At 28.2% G+C, this 15450-nt stretch overlaps 1 protein-coding gene across 6 annotated transcripts in view; it reads left to right on the forward strand.

The window, feature by feature from the left end:
• Positions 1–15450, forward strand: part of LOC111027763 (cordon-bleu protein-like 1) — a 91726-nt gene that overhangs the window by 36699 nt on the left and 39577 nt on the right. The window contains exon 1 of one of the 6 annotated variants that reach the window (XM_022306179.1): positions 2966–3373. The exons of the other annotated variants lie outside the window; for them this stretch is intronic. The gene's annotated coding sequence lies outside the window, so the exon portion shown is untranslated. Of the gene's footprint in view, positions 1–2965; positions 3374–15450 lie in introns of those variants that run through there. 6 annotated transcript variants of the gene reach the window in all.

The following is a 15450-nucleotide window of genomic DNA, read 5'->3' on the forward strand; positions in this document are numbered from 1 at the left end:
TGTATACCCGCGATGCATTTTTGGGTCAACGATTATAAATACTGTCTGCGAATATTTCATTATTTATTGACTAATAATCACTTCGTTATTGCCGTTGATTAAACGAAAGCGGAATCACGTCCAGCACTTTATTGTATATTATTATTATTATTATTATTTATAATATAGTACGGCCAGCGGTCGCATCGGCCCATCGTTTGGAATTTTCGGGTTTCAGCCACACCTCGACTGAAAGTTGATAAATTGATAAAAAAAAAACTCATTGTACTCGATCTGCGTACTGCGGTGATCGTATATGGCTATAAAATATATAGCACCTAAACTAATGGAATTAAATGCTATAAGAACGGTTATCGATGTGCTATGAACGTTATTAATAAAAATACATTAATCGCGTTTTTACATTTTCCATAAATGTGTCACGATTCCGGTTGCCTATACCTTTGCCGTACTTCTATAAGGTGTAACAGTATATGTAGCTGACAATATTACATCTTTTTACAGTGCTTGCGACCCAAACACAATGATACAAAATAATGTACATATCATCATCGGTATACCTACCACCGTGATAATTTTTAAAAAAAAAACCTTCGTCGATAATTCAACTATGTTGTTAATAATGTATAACCTGTTGCAATCGTAAATATTGTCATAATATAACTACGCATTTTTATTTTAATATAATTCACGTAAGCACGTCATGTTTACATACATACAGAGTACTCCTAACCCCTCCCCTCCACACAAGACTAATATTTAAATTGGAATAGGTAATAAATTATACAATAACAATACCAGTTGTGAATATTATTTTTGATCGCCCTGTATATCTATTCTTTACGTCAAAATAAAATTATTGCCTATATTTTATTAATATTATAATATGCTATATCTTTATAATATTACAGTATTGTGATGGGAGGACGGCCCGTGAAGATATTTCGTTAATTTAAAACAGTGGGATGAAGAATTTAAATTATCCCATCACTTGAATTAGTGAAATCTCCGTGGAACACTCTGTATGTTATGATATGCTCGTATAAAATATAAATAATCGTTCACAGTCGCCGTCGTCGTGGCGTCGTTGGTCTGGTGCACTCATCGCCCATTCTCTCGTTATGTTATTATTATTCCAAGCGCCGCTATTATCCAACTGACTGAATGCATCACCTGTCTTGTATATACACATAGTATCCACGTTACATAGGGTAGGAAGTTTTAACGGTTTTTTTTCACCCGAATTCCCGAGACGCGATGACGTCAATGGTTATTCGGCAATAATGACGCGTATTCACGGATCTAAAATACTGTGCACTTACCACCTACAACTGTCAACGAAATATTACTCAACGCACCCATGACATTATTACCCATATCCTGGTATAAAATATACAACTTCACAACCGTTTCACGACACCCCGCGATAAATACCTAATAATAATGTATATTATGTAATTTGATGGATATAATAACGCAAATGTAGTTATATTCCGATGTAAAATATGATTTAGAGATATTATTATAATTACCATTTACACCACACAGCTACTATACCTACTATTTTCCCTGTCATTATACTTAATATAATTATCATTGATCTTAAACATGCATTGATAAATGGTATTTTAATATATGGTATACGGTAGTATAAGGTACTTATCATATTATGTCCATATGTGCCTTCTGTTCTTATGGGTTTTTTCGTTTTTAGTAAGGTTTTTTGAAAACACAATTATTGCTATAAAATGAATTGGTGGATATAGTATAAATCGGTCTGTCATTTGAATACATTTTAAGTTACCTAAAAAATAAAAATGTTTAATGTTTAATGTCTGTTTACGAACGCGGCAAGAAAAACACAACTAATTATATATATATATACATAATACTAGTGTGGTGTATAATAATTATGTACAATTTTTCTATTTAAAAAGACTATGTAAATTTTGAATTTATACATTGTGGTGTAGCCTTCACTGGAAAAAAAAATCCAAGTATAATAATTAATATCGCCTACAAATAAATTTGTGATTTTTTACGACTACACACTGATCGTAATTATATGTTATTATTATTGAATACATAAATCCACACTTGTTCACTGTCGAAAGAACACTTTGTGGCGTTATAAGTCATAATAACGATTTAAAATATAACAATTAATAACATACAGTGTTGTACGTATATTATAGTACAATATTAGTTATTACTAATATCTGATGGTCGGCCCAGATCGTCGGAGATAATATTATTGATGAATGCAGGGGCCGGATATCAGGGGAGGAACACTTTTCTGTTTCAAATAAGATACTTTATTTTCTTTTTGGTAGCTCAGAAAAAGGTGTAATAATTTATAAGTCACATAAACAGTACTTACGATTACGATGTGATTATTTTTTTTTATAGTAATAAACAACGAGTATTTAATTTATATTAATTATACACTTAAGACTATAGAACGTGCATAATAAATTTATGAGAAGATCCTCCTCCTCCTCCTCTTTTTTTCGTTTCTATATCCGCTCCCGACAGTGTATAGATAGATATAGGTACTATCATAAATAGGAGAAGCGCGCCGACCACCACGTGTGGAATATTGGCACACATGGCCGAACTATATTGCTCACATCTATTTTGTACTATTACTACGCGCTATACAATAATAAATAATTCTACGTGCACTACAAACACACGTATTGTTATTTGTTGTTGTTATTGTTATACTTATTATTATTGTTGGTGCTGTTGTCGTTGCGCGTATCGAAGACAGGTAGGTTGAAGGTAGGTGCCATCGGCAGCCGGCAGGACCATCGACCACAACCGCGGTAGCCAGTGGGTACCATATGCAGGACAGCAGGTAAATAAGAGAGGCGAAAATGTTCGTTACAAAACGGCCGACCGACTGCCCCTACCACCCGCCCGCCCGTCCACCGGTCACGGAACGTTGCCGCGGCGTGCACCGGCTTCAGTCGAACGCCGTTCTCTCGTTTGTGCGCGTGCTCCGCGCCGATGTGCGAGTTTCCGTGTGTGTCGTTAAATTATATCGTCTAAAATAGTCCGCGCGACATCAGTTTTGTTTGCCGGTTTGTTTTTTTTCGTTGTTTCCGTTGTTTCCGTTTTTTTTCCAAATAATTTTATATCGGTTTTGAAATAATTTTTTACGCGAGATAAAAAAATATTTATTATGTATAAATCAAAAATCCGCGCTTAAGCCATCCGCGGCGTTCACTGTGCGAGCGTGTCTGTGTGTGTGTGTTTGTGTGTGTCGGTGCGCCTCGTCTGTGCGTCGTTCAAATTTGGATTTTGTGCACCTACCTCGGTCGTGGTGACGGATTAGAGGGATGTGTTATCCGTTCTCCGAGTGCTAAAGGTAAATACTAAATAATCGTTTTTTATCACCTATATACAACAATGTTAACGATGTTTTGATCGCGAATTTCCGCCGCCTTTCCGGCTTTCCGCACATTAATATTCGATCGTCGGCGCTGTGTTGTTTATACACAAGACCACGTTAATACGCATTTCACCGTTTGGGATGAAATAATAATAATAATATAGCAAACAGCCTACGGTTGGCGATCGAAAGATAATCATAATAATATGGAGTCATGTAGATTGTAGATAGAGTATAATATTAAAAAGTATTTCTATGCGTTAAAGCGTTGTTGTTGTTGTTGTTTTCCTCGGAAATAAGTACCACAGGACAGGACGGTATTGATGCACTTTTGTAATCAAATGTACACATTGGATAATTTATTATTAAGCATTTTGCACACACGCCATTTGTCTATTTTAATCAAAAACCAATTACGAAGCACTTACCGTGATAATGGGATATGCCTAATGATAAGAAATTAAAAACCATGTAAATAACGTAGACCAGGTATAATAATACCTACGTTACCTACAGTACTTATCGAGATGATGATAATATTATGATTACGTTGGTGGTTGGTACTAGAGGTATTAATTGTATTCAAGCTATTATTATTTATTATATCGAAATAATTCATTGCAATCATTGAATCATAATTATTCTAATAATTTAATCAATAATTCTAAGCATTCGTATAATATTATACCTTAGTACTTTAATGTACCTCCTACCAACCTATGTCCCATACTCGGTACTCATATCTATAATATAATATATTATTCTATATTATACCTATTTAATATTATTTAAGTATACCTACTAATTACTAAGTATGACTGTTAATAGAAACAAATAACTTACGATTTATTTTTTAAATGTTCTACAAATTAAAAATATAGCTAAGTTTATTATTGGTCGATGAATATATATAGGTAAAGTATACACTTGAAACATTACTGTCTACTATTAATGTATCTGCATTACGATTTACATTTTTAATGGTCATAAAACGTAAAAAGAGGATCTTAAAATATTAAACAGCGTCTCTTGACATTCTCTCGACTAAGCGGCTTTATCTTTTAAGTAATAACATACCAAAAACAACTATATAGGTAATATAAGTAACATATCAGTCGATTATTAATTTTTAAATTTTAATAAACCATTAATGTATCAAAGTGTTATAGAATCTTGTATTTATATTTTGTTATGAATTTATAATATAGCCAATTTTGTACTTGTATTTCATAAAATAAGTAAATAAAATATAATATCATAAATACTCATCTGTAAACGAATAAAATTACCTATTCATTATTATATTATAAGTTCGAACTTCTTTTTTCTTCATGTATAAAACTTTAATTTTACAATATTATTAAAAAAACTCATAATATGAATTACTTATAAAGAAACAAATGAATTGGTCCAAATGGGAAGAGGGGCGATCGCTCCCATTGGTCTCTTTCAAAGAGATATAATGTAAAAGAAACAAACTTAGGAATAGATATTTATATTTTAGTCAAATTTTGAATTTCGCATAGTCGAATTATTTTTGTACATTATATAGCCTGTTAGTGCATTAGAAACTGAAGAGCTAATTTGAGTATTCAGCAGCCTGAACTATGGTCAATAGTTATAGCGCAGGATAATCGGATTCCTGACATATTAACCTTGTTTAAATAAAATAAATGATAATTTATTCTTTCACAATCAATAGCAATCCCGACATCAATGTAAATTTTGACACCTACCATAAATAAGGGATTTTTTTTATAATTCTTCATTCTTATTTATCTTAGGAAAGTGTCAATTTATTTTCCATACTCTATATAATAAACTTAATTTTTTTTTTATTATTGTAAGGTATATTAACTATTTAAGCATTCATTAGATATACCTACGTAGAAGGTACGTTCTAGGTAGTAAATATATTACAATAATTTCTTCCTATAGTTCCAAGTATAAAAAAATGATATTTAATTAAATAATGCGTAAATCGTAAGTATATCAATCGTTGCAATTTTGCAAAATTATCAAGTACTGAGAAATATGCTAGAGTGATTAATACGTTGATGTCATATTTAATACTTTACAGTTTTAATGTTCTTAATAACACCAAAATCTTGACATCTCCTGACTCGTAATTTATTAATCCGTACCGTACTACCGTATATCAAATAAATTATTTTGTAATACTTAATTTTTTCCGTCATCATTGCCTTAAATAGTTGTATGATGAAAGTATCCAGTTAATCATTAGTTTCTAAATATGTATTGGTACAAAATAACTGAAAAGGGAAAATTCAACAATGCAGCACATTACATATTGATAAAAATGTTGTATGCCTTATCCTTATGTGATTATTATAGGTATGTATAACAGCATGGTTATGATTGGTTATGCGATTGTTTAATCAGTAGGCGATAAACATTTGTGTGAATATTCAATGTGTGATAATTTGGAGTTCGGTGTGATGTTAGTAGGTAGGTACAGTTAGACAAATACAACATTTTGGCAGTTTATTTACATAATATTATGTTAAAAATAAAATTACATTACTATCAAAATATTATTAGGTAGGTAAGTTCATTGTTGCTTTGATAATAGATCATAATTTTAAAGATTTTTTATAATCCTACTATTCTAGGTTTCAAAAATATAATATCTGATATATTTTAACTTTTATAAAAAGCTAAAAAATTAAACCACTTTAATTAGATGTTACGAAATAGTCGTTTAATACTAAGCACGTTAACTCTTTATAAAATCGACTCATTGTGATTATTAAATTTGAAAATATATTTAAATTTAAATAAAGTTAAATTATTTACAAATCAAACATTACTTAAAAATGTAGGTATATTATAACTAAGCTGTGTATGACATTTTTAATGAATAGGTGCACTATTCATTATCTTATCTTTATCTTACATGTGATGTATGTATAGTATTATTTAATATGATCAAAATATATTTTATTCGTTGTCTTATAAAACAGAATTTAGTTTAATGTCTTACAGTAATTTACTTAATTGTACTGATGGGTGAAAAGTTAAAGAATTAAACGAATATTTTTTAATGTTATAATCTAATATAGCCTAAATAATTATACTATTATAACTAATAAATATTAGAAATTGGCAATTAGCAACATTGATCTTGCGATTTTGAATTTTTCTTCAAAAATAATAAGCCGCTTTTTTGAATTTTTAAATGTGTAAAACTAAAACAACCATAATTGATGTGGCGTCATCCAAAGTTGGTGTACCCTGTAATTCGAAAACCCAACAATTTCCAAAAATAAAATACATATGTATTGTCTTTGTACATTCACCTAGATATAATCAATAATAATATTATGAAATGGAAAAATTATTTATTGATTATATATTTATGATACTTGATAAATTATATAGTAATATTGTATTTCAATAGTATGTTTATTCTTATAGTGAGTAGTTACTTACCTAATCACCTAGGTATTCATTTCATATAATAACCATTCGTGTATTTTACTCTGTCATTATTTTTATACTTACCTATGTCAATTAATATAATTATTGTCTGGTACCTATAGTCTATATTATATACTGTACTAGCTTAATTCATCAATATTATGATATAATTTCAATTCAAAATTGGTATCGTTATATTATTTAAAATACAATAAATAATTCAGACAATTTTTAAAATTTAACATGACATAATGTAAAATGATATACTTGAAACTGCGAAAATGTTGAACATATATCAAGTAAAATATATTTCCTTACTCCTTAATCATAAGCTGTCTTCATTTGGCGCTGTAACGTCGTTAACAATGAAACAACTTCAATTTACCTCTCAACATAACTATATCGTCCAACTAGGATGATAGTCGCATTCAACTTAAATATTACGACAATAGCTCACTAAAAATATTGGTTACTAAGTAAATACGAAGAAATTCGCTTTCTTTTCGTTTATTATCCGAGTATTTGATCAACATTTTTCATTTATTAGAATACAATTTAATTTTAGTTTTTAATGTATATAATGACCTAAATGAATATTAAAATGAGATTATAAATTTAAAACTACGTATTACATAATAAAAAAGTGCACCTTGAATTTATTTTTGTCTATTCTAAAATACATAGTAGAAGCCTTGAAGACAGGTCGAGGAAGATGAATTCTCTATTGTGTTCAGCTGCAAAATATTTTAAACAGCGTTTTTTTTGTCCATTAAATGAACACTGTGTATGTATATAGTGTTACTATCGGACAACAATAGTGTTCATTCACCTTGTGCCCAAAGCGCGTGTGTCAATGAAGAATAATAATAAACCCATTCCGTGTGGTCCCGGATAGAAATAGTAAAAGTAAGATCGAAGTAAATTCTATTGAAAACGCAAAGGCAAACACATAAATACGTATATTATTTAACCAGATATTACATGGTGTAGTAAATACGGGTTAGTTTTATTTATTTATGTATGAAAGGATAACTGGGAATTTCCGGCTACATCAATAATTAGTAATTCAGAAGCTTCGATCATGATAAATTAATAAATATTTATATATTATATTATTAGAGCTATACATGTGAAACGACTTATGCCTTTACGACTTTCTAAATAATTCCGGTATCGAGTGCAGTGAAAACTATTAGGGGTGCAATGGGTGCATCGTGTCACATGTGTCTGTGCTTCTGTGGTTTCCAAAAAGTATTGGCAAGTATTTATACAGCTAAGTATGTACCTAACCTCAATAATATTAGTAACTCTAACCAGTAATTCTACACATTGCACAAGAATTAAAATTTACTTTTATTTTACATTAACTAAGTGTAAACTACGTATAGTATGTAATATATTTAATATTATTCAATATAAGCTATTTACAATAGGTATGACGCAATAATAGCCACAGTGTTAAATAAATGTCTAATTTTGAGGCGAAATAATTAGATTAGATGGCATAAAAAATGTGATAAAAAGCATACTATTTATTAGGTATAGGTAGGTAATGTAAGGAAAATTACACTTAATTATAATTAAAAAAAAAAAACAATAAACCGTTTTATCTAAAAGTGTATTGTGTGCATAAGCGTAAGTATAGTAGTTAATACTACTGGTGTGTTGTATTTTATAATTTTGATTAATGTATGTAATACAATGTGGTGGAATTGTAGTTAGTACTGTTAGTACAGTAAAATTACCGAATATCTGAATCTTAAACTGCATTAAAAAATTACCGTGTGAAAAATTAAGTGTTTTTATTTCCCTGCAGTAGTGTTGTATAAATGTATCAAAACTGTATTCCGTTAACCTTTTAACTGTAATTTAGTTACGCAATATTTAACATATAATATCACAAGATTTGATAGACACTATATCTACAGGGATATCTACTGTATTGAAATTCACGTTTGAAATATATAACTGACTATTACATGACATGTTTTGTGATTTAGATTGAAAAAATTATACATACAAAAAATTTAAAATAATTTATTACAACTTTGTCACGTGTCAATTGATTTATTTATCATTAATTTAGTAAAATAATACTAATTTCATCATTTAGACTTTTTAGGCTTTACAATTATCTTACAGTGATTTTAGTCGATAGATTAAATAGCATTTTTTTTCAACAAACATCTATATATTCATAAATTTAATTTTCAGTAAATTTTAAAATACTACGTAAAATAAAATATAAATTATGAAAAATGCATTCAATATTTTATAAATAATATGCGCATAATATGAGTTCATGAGAATTATGCATCAAATTATGTCTACGTCTGGTATATTTGTCAACTACTGTGTGTTTTACGCATTATGTATACAAAATATAGTTATAATCAGAAAATCAAATTTTTAATTATTATACAAGGTTGCAGTATTTAATTTAAATGTATCGATCCTTTTTCGTATCATTATTTCTTTATGCTACAAGAATATAAATAATTAGATGAGTATAGGTACCTATCAGCTAAAACGTACATATAAGTTTCAGAATTCGAGACCTACCTCGTCATCACACTTGTAGAATATAATTTTTTTTCTATTTTCAATGACGTATCGAATGACAACACATAATATAATATTCAAAATGCATAATATTTGTAGTCTGCGTATATTGATTTGTGTTAGGCACGTACTTGCCGTGTAGTATTCTACACTGCGTGGCGGGGTCGGTGTACTTACAGGAGGCTATGACGCGTACGCGGTGTGTAGAGGAAAGAGAAAAAAAATTTTTGAGACATTCAAATCGTGCACGTTTTGTCGTCACATAATTAAAACAGAATGTTAAAAAAATAATATCAAAAACTCAAGAGAAAAAATTAAAATGTTGACCGATCTATAAGACAGAAACAGCGGACTGCAACGACTATAATAGCAGGAAAGGGCGACTCACGCGTGATGCCTACAATGCAACGGCGATGTTGACGACCTTCCGCCATCGTTATTGCTGCTGCCGTTTATAGATTTTTTTCGATCATCAGTCGCGCTCCATTAACGGTCGTTCGCATTTTCTTATTAAATTTTTTTTTCTTGTGTCCGTTTGTTTTGGTCAAATCCGGATTATAAATCTTTACAACAGTATACATTGTCTGTGTGTATGCATCTAAGGGGCGGAAGGAAATGATGACACGGACATGACTAATTTTTTTTTATACATTTCGTCTTCGACGTATTTTAGTTGACATCCGTAAAAACATAGTGTTTGTATTCATTAAATTCGGGTCTCTAACCAATTAAACAATGCTCAATTTCTGAAATTGTATAAAAAATAATCATATATCTAGATACACCTTTAAACCTTTAGACTTATAGTAGTAAGGTTGAGAGAGCCTGCATATTTGAGAAATATTTAAAATTATAAGACATAACTTTGAAATCAAAACTATTCGTAAGGTAGTTTATAAAAAATTGTGTTAATTTCCCAAAAAAGTGACGCTAACTATATATTCCGAATGTGATGACTGTCACCAAAGTATTGGATATAATGGACTTTTCCTTCATAGATAGCAGTCAATGGTTAGCCAACACATAGGTGTCAACTGTGGAATATTTTTCATTCGCTTGCCAATATTGGTATAATACCCACCTATTTTAATCAAGTTTAATATTAAACGCGATGTAGTTTATATTGAGTGTTAAACAATTTAATTTGTGTTTTTAAGAATTATTATTTTTAACCTTAACCCTTAACAGGATATATAGAAAAATGAAGTTATTTAATTTGTTTAATAGTCCATGCTAAAGACGCAATCAATTACACAGGTAACAAATAAAATTCTTTTACACATACGGTTAAGTTACACAATTTATTAGCAAAAACTATAATTTATAAATTCGCAGGAAATAATATTTAATTTAACAAGAATGGGCTTATTATGCATAGCTAGGATATTATAGATATTATACTACCTACTTATTTTATGGCGTTGTTAACTTATTTTATAAACTATATAGGGATATTTTGACACAAAACATTCATTGTTTCTAAAAACTTGTACCTAAAAATCTTTAAATACTTGTAAGTTATAGCTTATAGTTTATAAACAGTTAAACAGTTAACTACTCGTTCTAAATTCGATTTTCATTTTACGAAATTCTCAGTATAAATATTCTGCTTTAGATAGGAAATCAAAAAGTTCAAAAACGTTTATACTCTTTTGAGATGATAAGTTTAGTCTTCTGTTCACATTTTTTATTTGCCTTATATTATGCATGTTATGTATATTATAAAACATTTCCAACGATTATAATTATAAGTATTTTAGTTGTAATGTAATATAAAACGACGAAGTTTTAATTTACCTACCTACATTATAAATAACAAGACACGCTATTCTATCGTTGTTTAAACATTTTAATGATATTAACAAACATTGACTCTTGAGTAAAACGAATAGGTATCCATACAACATATTGCCAACATATTTTTATATACTTATAAATGATGTCTTATTATTTTTAAGAAAAATGCTCTTATTTTCATACTTGGGGTGACATTTGTAATGTTATTAAAATCAACTACTCAATTGTCATCCAAATGTCTCTTTGAGAAACTCTTAGGTGTATTTTCTTAGTAAAAATTGTCGTGCAGTAAATTAAAAAATATTATGTAAATGCATAAAAAAATGTATGAATTAATCTCAATGTTACTATGCAAATTCACAATGGACATTCGTTTGTTATCGGTCCGTAATAGACTCGTCTACCGAATGTTAAAATGTTAACAAGATTTACGCAATTTTTGATCGAAAGTTTTGCTATTCTTATCATTTGCAATATCACCATTTTCACTTTGAATTTGCATTTAACTAAAACCAGTATTTTAGAGACGTGTTTCTGGTACGTCGATTTCTGATTAAAGTGTATAGATTTGTCATAAAATAATTAGTAGGTATATAGTTAGTTAGTTATACTGTATTTAAATAATAATATACTTAAGTGCAATATTCATCTTCCATATCAGCATTAAAAAAATTATAATACTTAAGATTAAATGTGTTTAAACATATATCCATCTAATGTGTCTACTTTAAAAGTACCCAATGTGTCTAAAATGTATATTAAAAAACACAACTATCGTTGTACTTATATAATATATATTATGTTTAATGTTTGTACCATAACTTTTTTAATTCAACTATTCAAATTAAAACAAGCTAATATTTTAAAGTTAAATATTAATTCGGCGATCATTAAACTAATACGTTATAACATACAGGTACGTTTTATTAATACATATTGTCTACGTTGAGCCTTTGTCATTAGTTCATTACCTTTAAAATAATTACAAACTATATAACCAGGTAGGTTCCACCCATGCGGAATACAAAAGCTTATATTATTTTTTTTTGTGTATAATTGTACAGCCTGTTTTGTGAGTATACATTCAAATTTTGCATTTATAACTTTTCATTAAGCAGTAAACTAACTTTAACAGTTGAAATAACATTTGGTATGCCCCAAACTCGTTAAATTTAACGATTTGTTTAACGGATCGTAAATCTATTAGGTATTCTTGACATAATATTCAGATTACAAGCAAAAATCAATGTTTCACCAGGTTTCATTTAGGTTTCATTGCCTAGTCATTAGATTAATTTCATAAAAAAATTATCCTCTATGCTAGAGATATTACATTTTTATTACCTTTTTATTTCAATTATCTTCTTTTTAACTTAGTAATTTAAAAGTTTTAACCCGTATTAGTATTTATGATACAGTTCGATTTATATTTATTATGATAAGTGATGAGTGATTCATAAACATATTATTAAAATTTTAAATATAATAATTAAAACCAAACACAGTTAATTTATAACTTGCACTTTTAAACAAATTATTGTATCGTTGTTTAAAACGTGTAGATTTATGGTAAAATGTATAATATTTAAGTATGTTTAATATTTAATGCACAAAACAATTGTACACTTTCATATAATCATATATTACCATGTATAAATAAAATACGCAAGAATGTGAATATTATAGTAATATTTATTTTATAAGCCTGTGATCCGTGTTATTGAAATTAAAATATCGGAAGTTGTTGCTTGAAAATCTAGTATATAAATAATAATGTAAATAAAGAATTTTGTAAGAGTAAACAAAGATGTTTTACATGATAGACAGTATAATAGTCCAAGACCAACAATTACTTTTGAAAATCTTGTAACACTTTTTGTCTTCGGCCTGATTGTGACGGTCGATTATATATTAGTTGTATAATGCATATATATATGCCAACCAGACGATAAATGAATACACATTTTAAGCTGATACATTTGTTGAGAAAAATCATATCAGTACTTCTACTTAGCGTTTATACTGTGTTTTGTTTAAGATTGTGTTTTACTATAATATGTATAGGTACCAATCCGTGTTTTGAGAATAGAATATGTCATGACGGAAACATTATTATGAGTTAAGAAATGGAAAACTATTTTCACTGATATGAGCAACTATTGACATCGTGACATTTAGATAATAAATCTCTAAAGAGTTAACCTCTAAAAGACTTACCTTGAAATTGTTTTTCTCAAAAGAACACATCCACGTAACGGACAGCTCTTAATTCTCTATCACCTATGGTCTATCCATTAGTATCCACAATATATCTATACTATAAGAAAATTAATAACCGTAAAATGACTATTAAATATCATAATACCTACATATTAATTTTTAATTTAATTTCTTCATTTTTAAAATATAATATTTCAAGGATTAATACTGAACCACAAACTATCGTCAAAAAAACTTTAATAAAATACGTTATTTTTACTTTTTTTTTTTATTCAAGAACTATATATATTTTTTACCGCGAATGGCATATTCCTGATGACTAAGCGAAACGACTAGAAAATGACCGGAACAGGTCAGTTCTATAATGGAGATGTGTTTTTATTGTAGAAGGGCATAATATGAAAACATTGATATTTGTCTAACAAAAGAGATGAAGTTAGAATGTTATAAGAATGTGGAATAAGGCAGATGTAGAGTACTCTATAAAGCGTCTAATAAAAATTCGGGCAGAATCTTTTTATTACTTGACGCCATATGAAATTTTATAATAACAAGGACTGCAATCATTTTTATGATATATGTATGTACGTATGTATGATTACTTGAGTGCGCAGTGTCTTCCAAACAAGGTCATTGAAAACATCATACTATTCATCCACGCGAATACTTAATAATGATTATGTCGATGTGATTACAACAAAGTTAATGGCCGAGTAATTCTAATTATTTTGCCTTAAAATATAACTTTAGTGGTATGTTAAAAACTTGTTACTTACAACAATATTATCTTTATGCGTTAATGTAATATAAACTTTTTGTTGTTCTTCGTCTAATATACACATAAGTACATAATACATCTTTTATAAATTCCTTATAAAAAAAATATATATTTAGGTTAAATTCAACAAACATAATTTGATTTTAATATCTATTAACTTTGTTCATTTTATTATATGGGCTAGTGCCTATCTATAGCCTTGTAAGTGACTATCTGTAATATAATAACCTACAAATTCGCTTATATTTTATTTTTAAAGTGGAATTCTTATCTATGAATCAATTTACGAATTACCCAGCGTGTGAAAAATAAATATTTAAAAGATTTGTAGGCCATTTTGTTTAATTTACTATATTTTAAAATTAATTCTTAGACTTACAACAGTATTAATAAATATGCACATACTACACACCCGTGTACACACCTATACTATATTCTGTTATTAAATTTTGATGACATAAATATATTTCAATATATGTAGATAATTATTGGTTATACATTATAATCATACATCGTGTACCTACACCAAAAATTGTAATAAATTATATATTTTTATAAAATATAATTAACCTTATTGTAAATTAAAATATACGTATACTAAACAACTCTTGTGAAGAACAATGTTACTGTAAAATAACAATTTTATATTATTCAGTATACATAACCTTAGAATTTAAATTAAGTATTAAAAAATGATTTCTTTTGTTCTTACTAAATTTATGAAAAGTCATTATTTATTTAACTAGGCACTTAAATTTTAAAAGTTTAAAAAAATTCATAAATTATTTTTATTTTTATTCTATATTTATTTAAGTTCTGCAAATGGTAAACCAAATATTTGCATGTTCTGTGTTTTATAACGAATAATATAAAAATTGCAATCAAACTAGTATTTCTAGATCAAATTATAACGATTTAGTAATTGTTTAGTAATGCAAATATTATAATAACCTAGTATATTATTATGTGATTGATAATTTAATAACCTTGAGGTAAATCCACAATATTTGTATAATAATGAAACATAATGATTACAAATATGACAACTTATGTCGTAGTCAAGTATACCTACTTGATATTCTATATTTGGATTGATACAAGTTTGAGCCAAGTCAAGTTGAAATTTCAAACTACAATTTTGGATTCTATTATATTTTTTTTAAAATGGACGGAAAACTATAACAAAATAATAATTAACCAGTATTACTTACTCTAATAGTCTAATCAATTTATTAATTTTAAACATGAAAATGAA

The sequence above is a fragment of the Myzus persicae genome, unplaced genomic scaffold (assembly GCF_001856785.1).
Source record: "Myzus persicae strain clone G006 unplaced genomic scaffold, MPER_G0061.0, whole genome shotgun sequence".
NCBI classification, from domain to species: Eukaryota; Metazoa; Arthropoda; class Insecta; order Hemiptera; family Aphididae; genus Myzus; species Myzus persicae.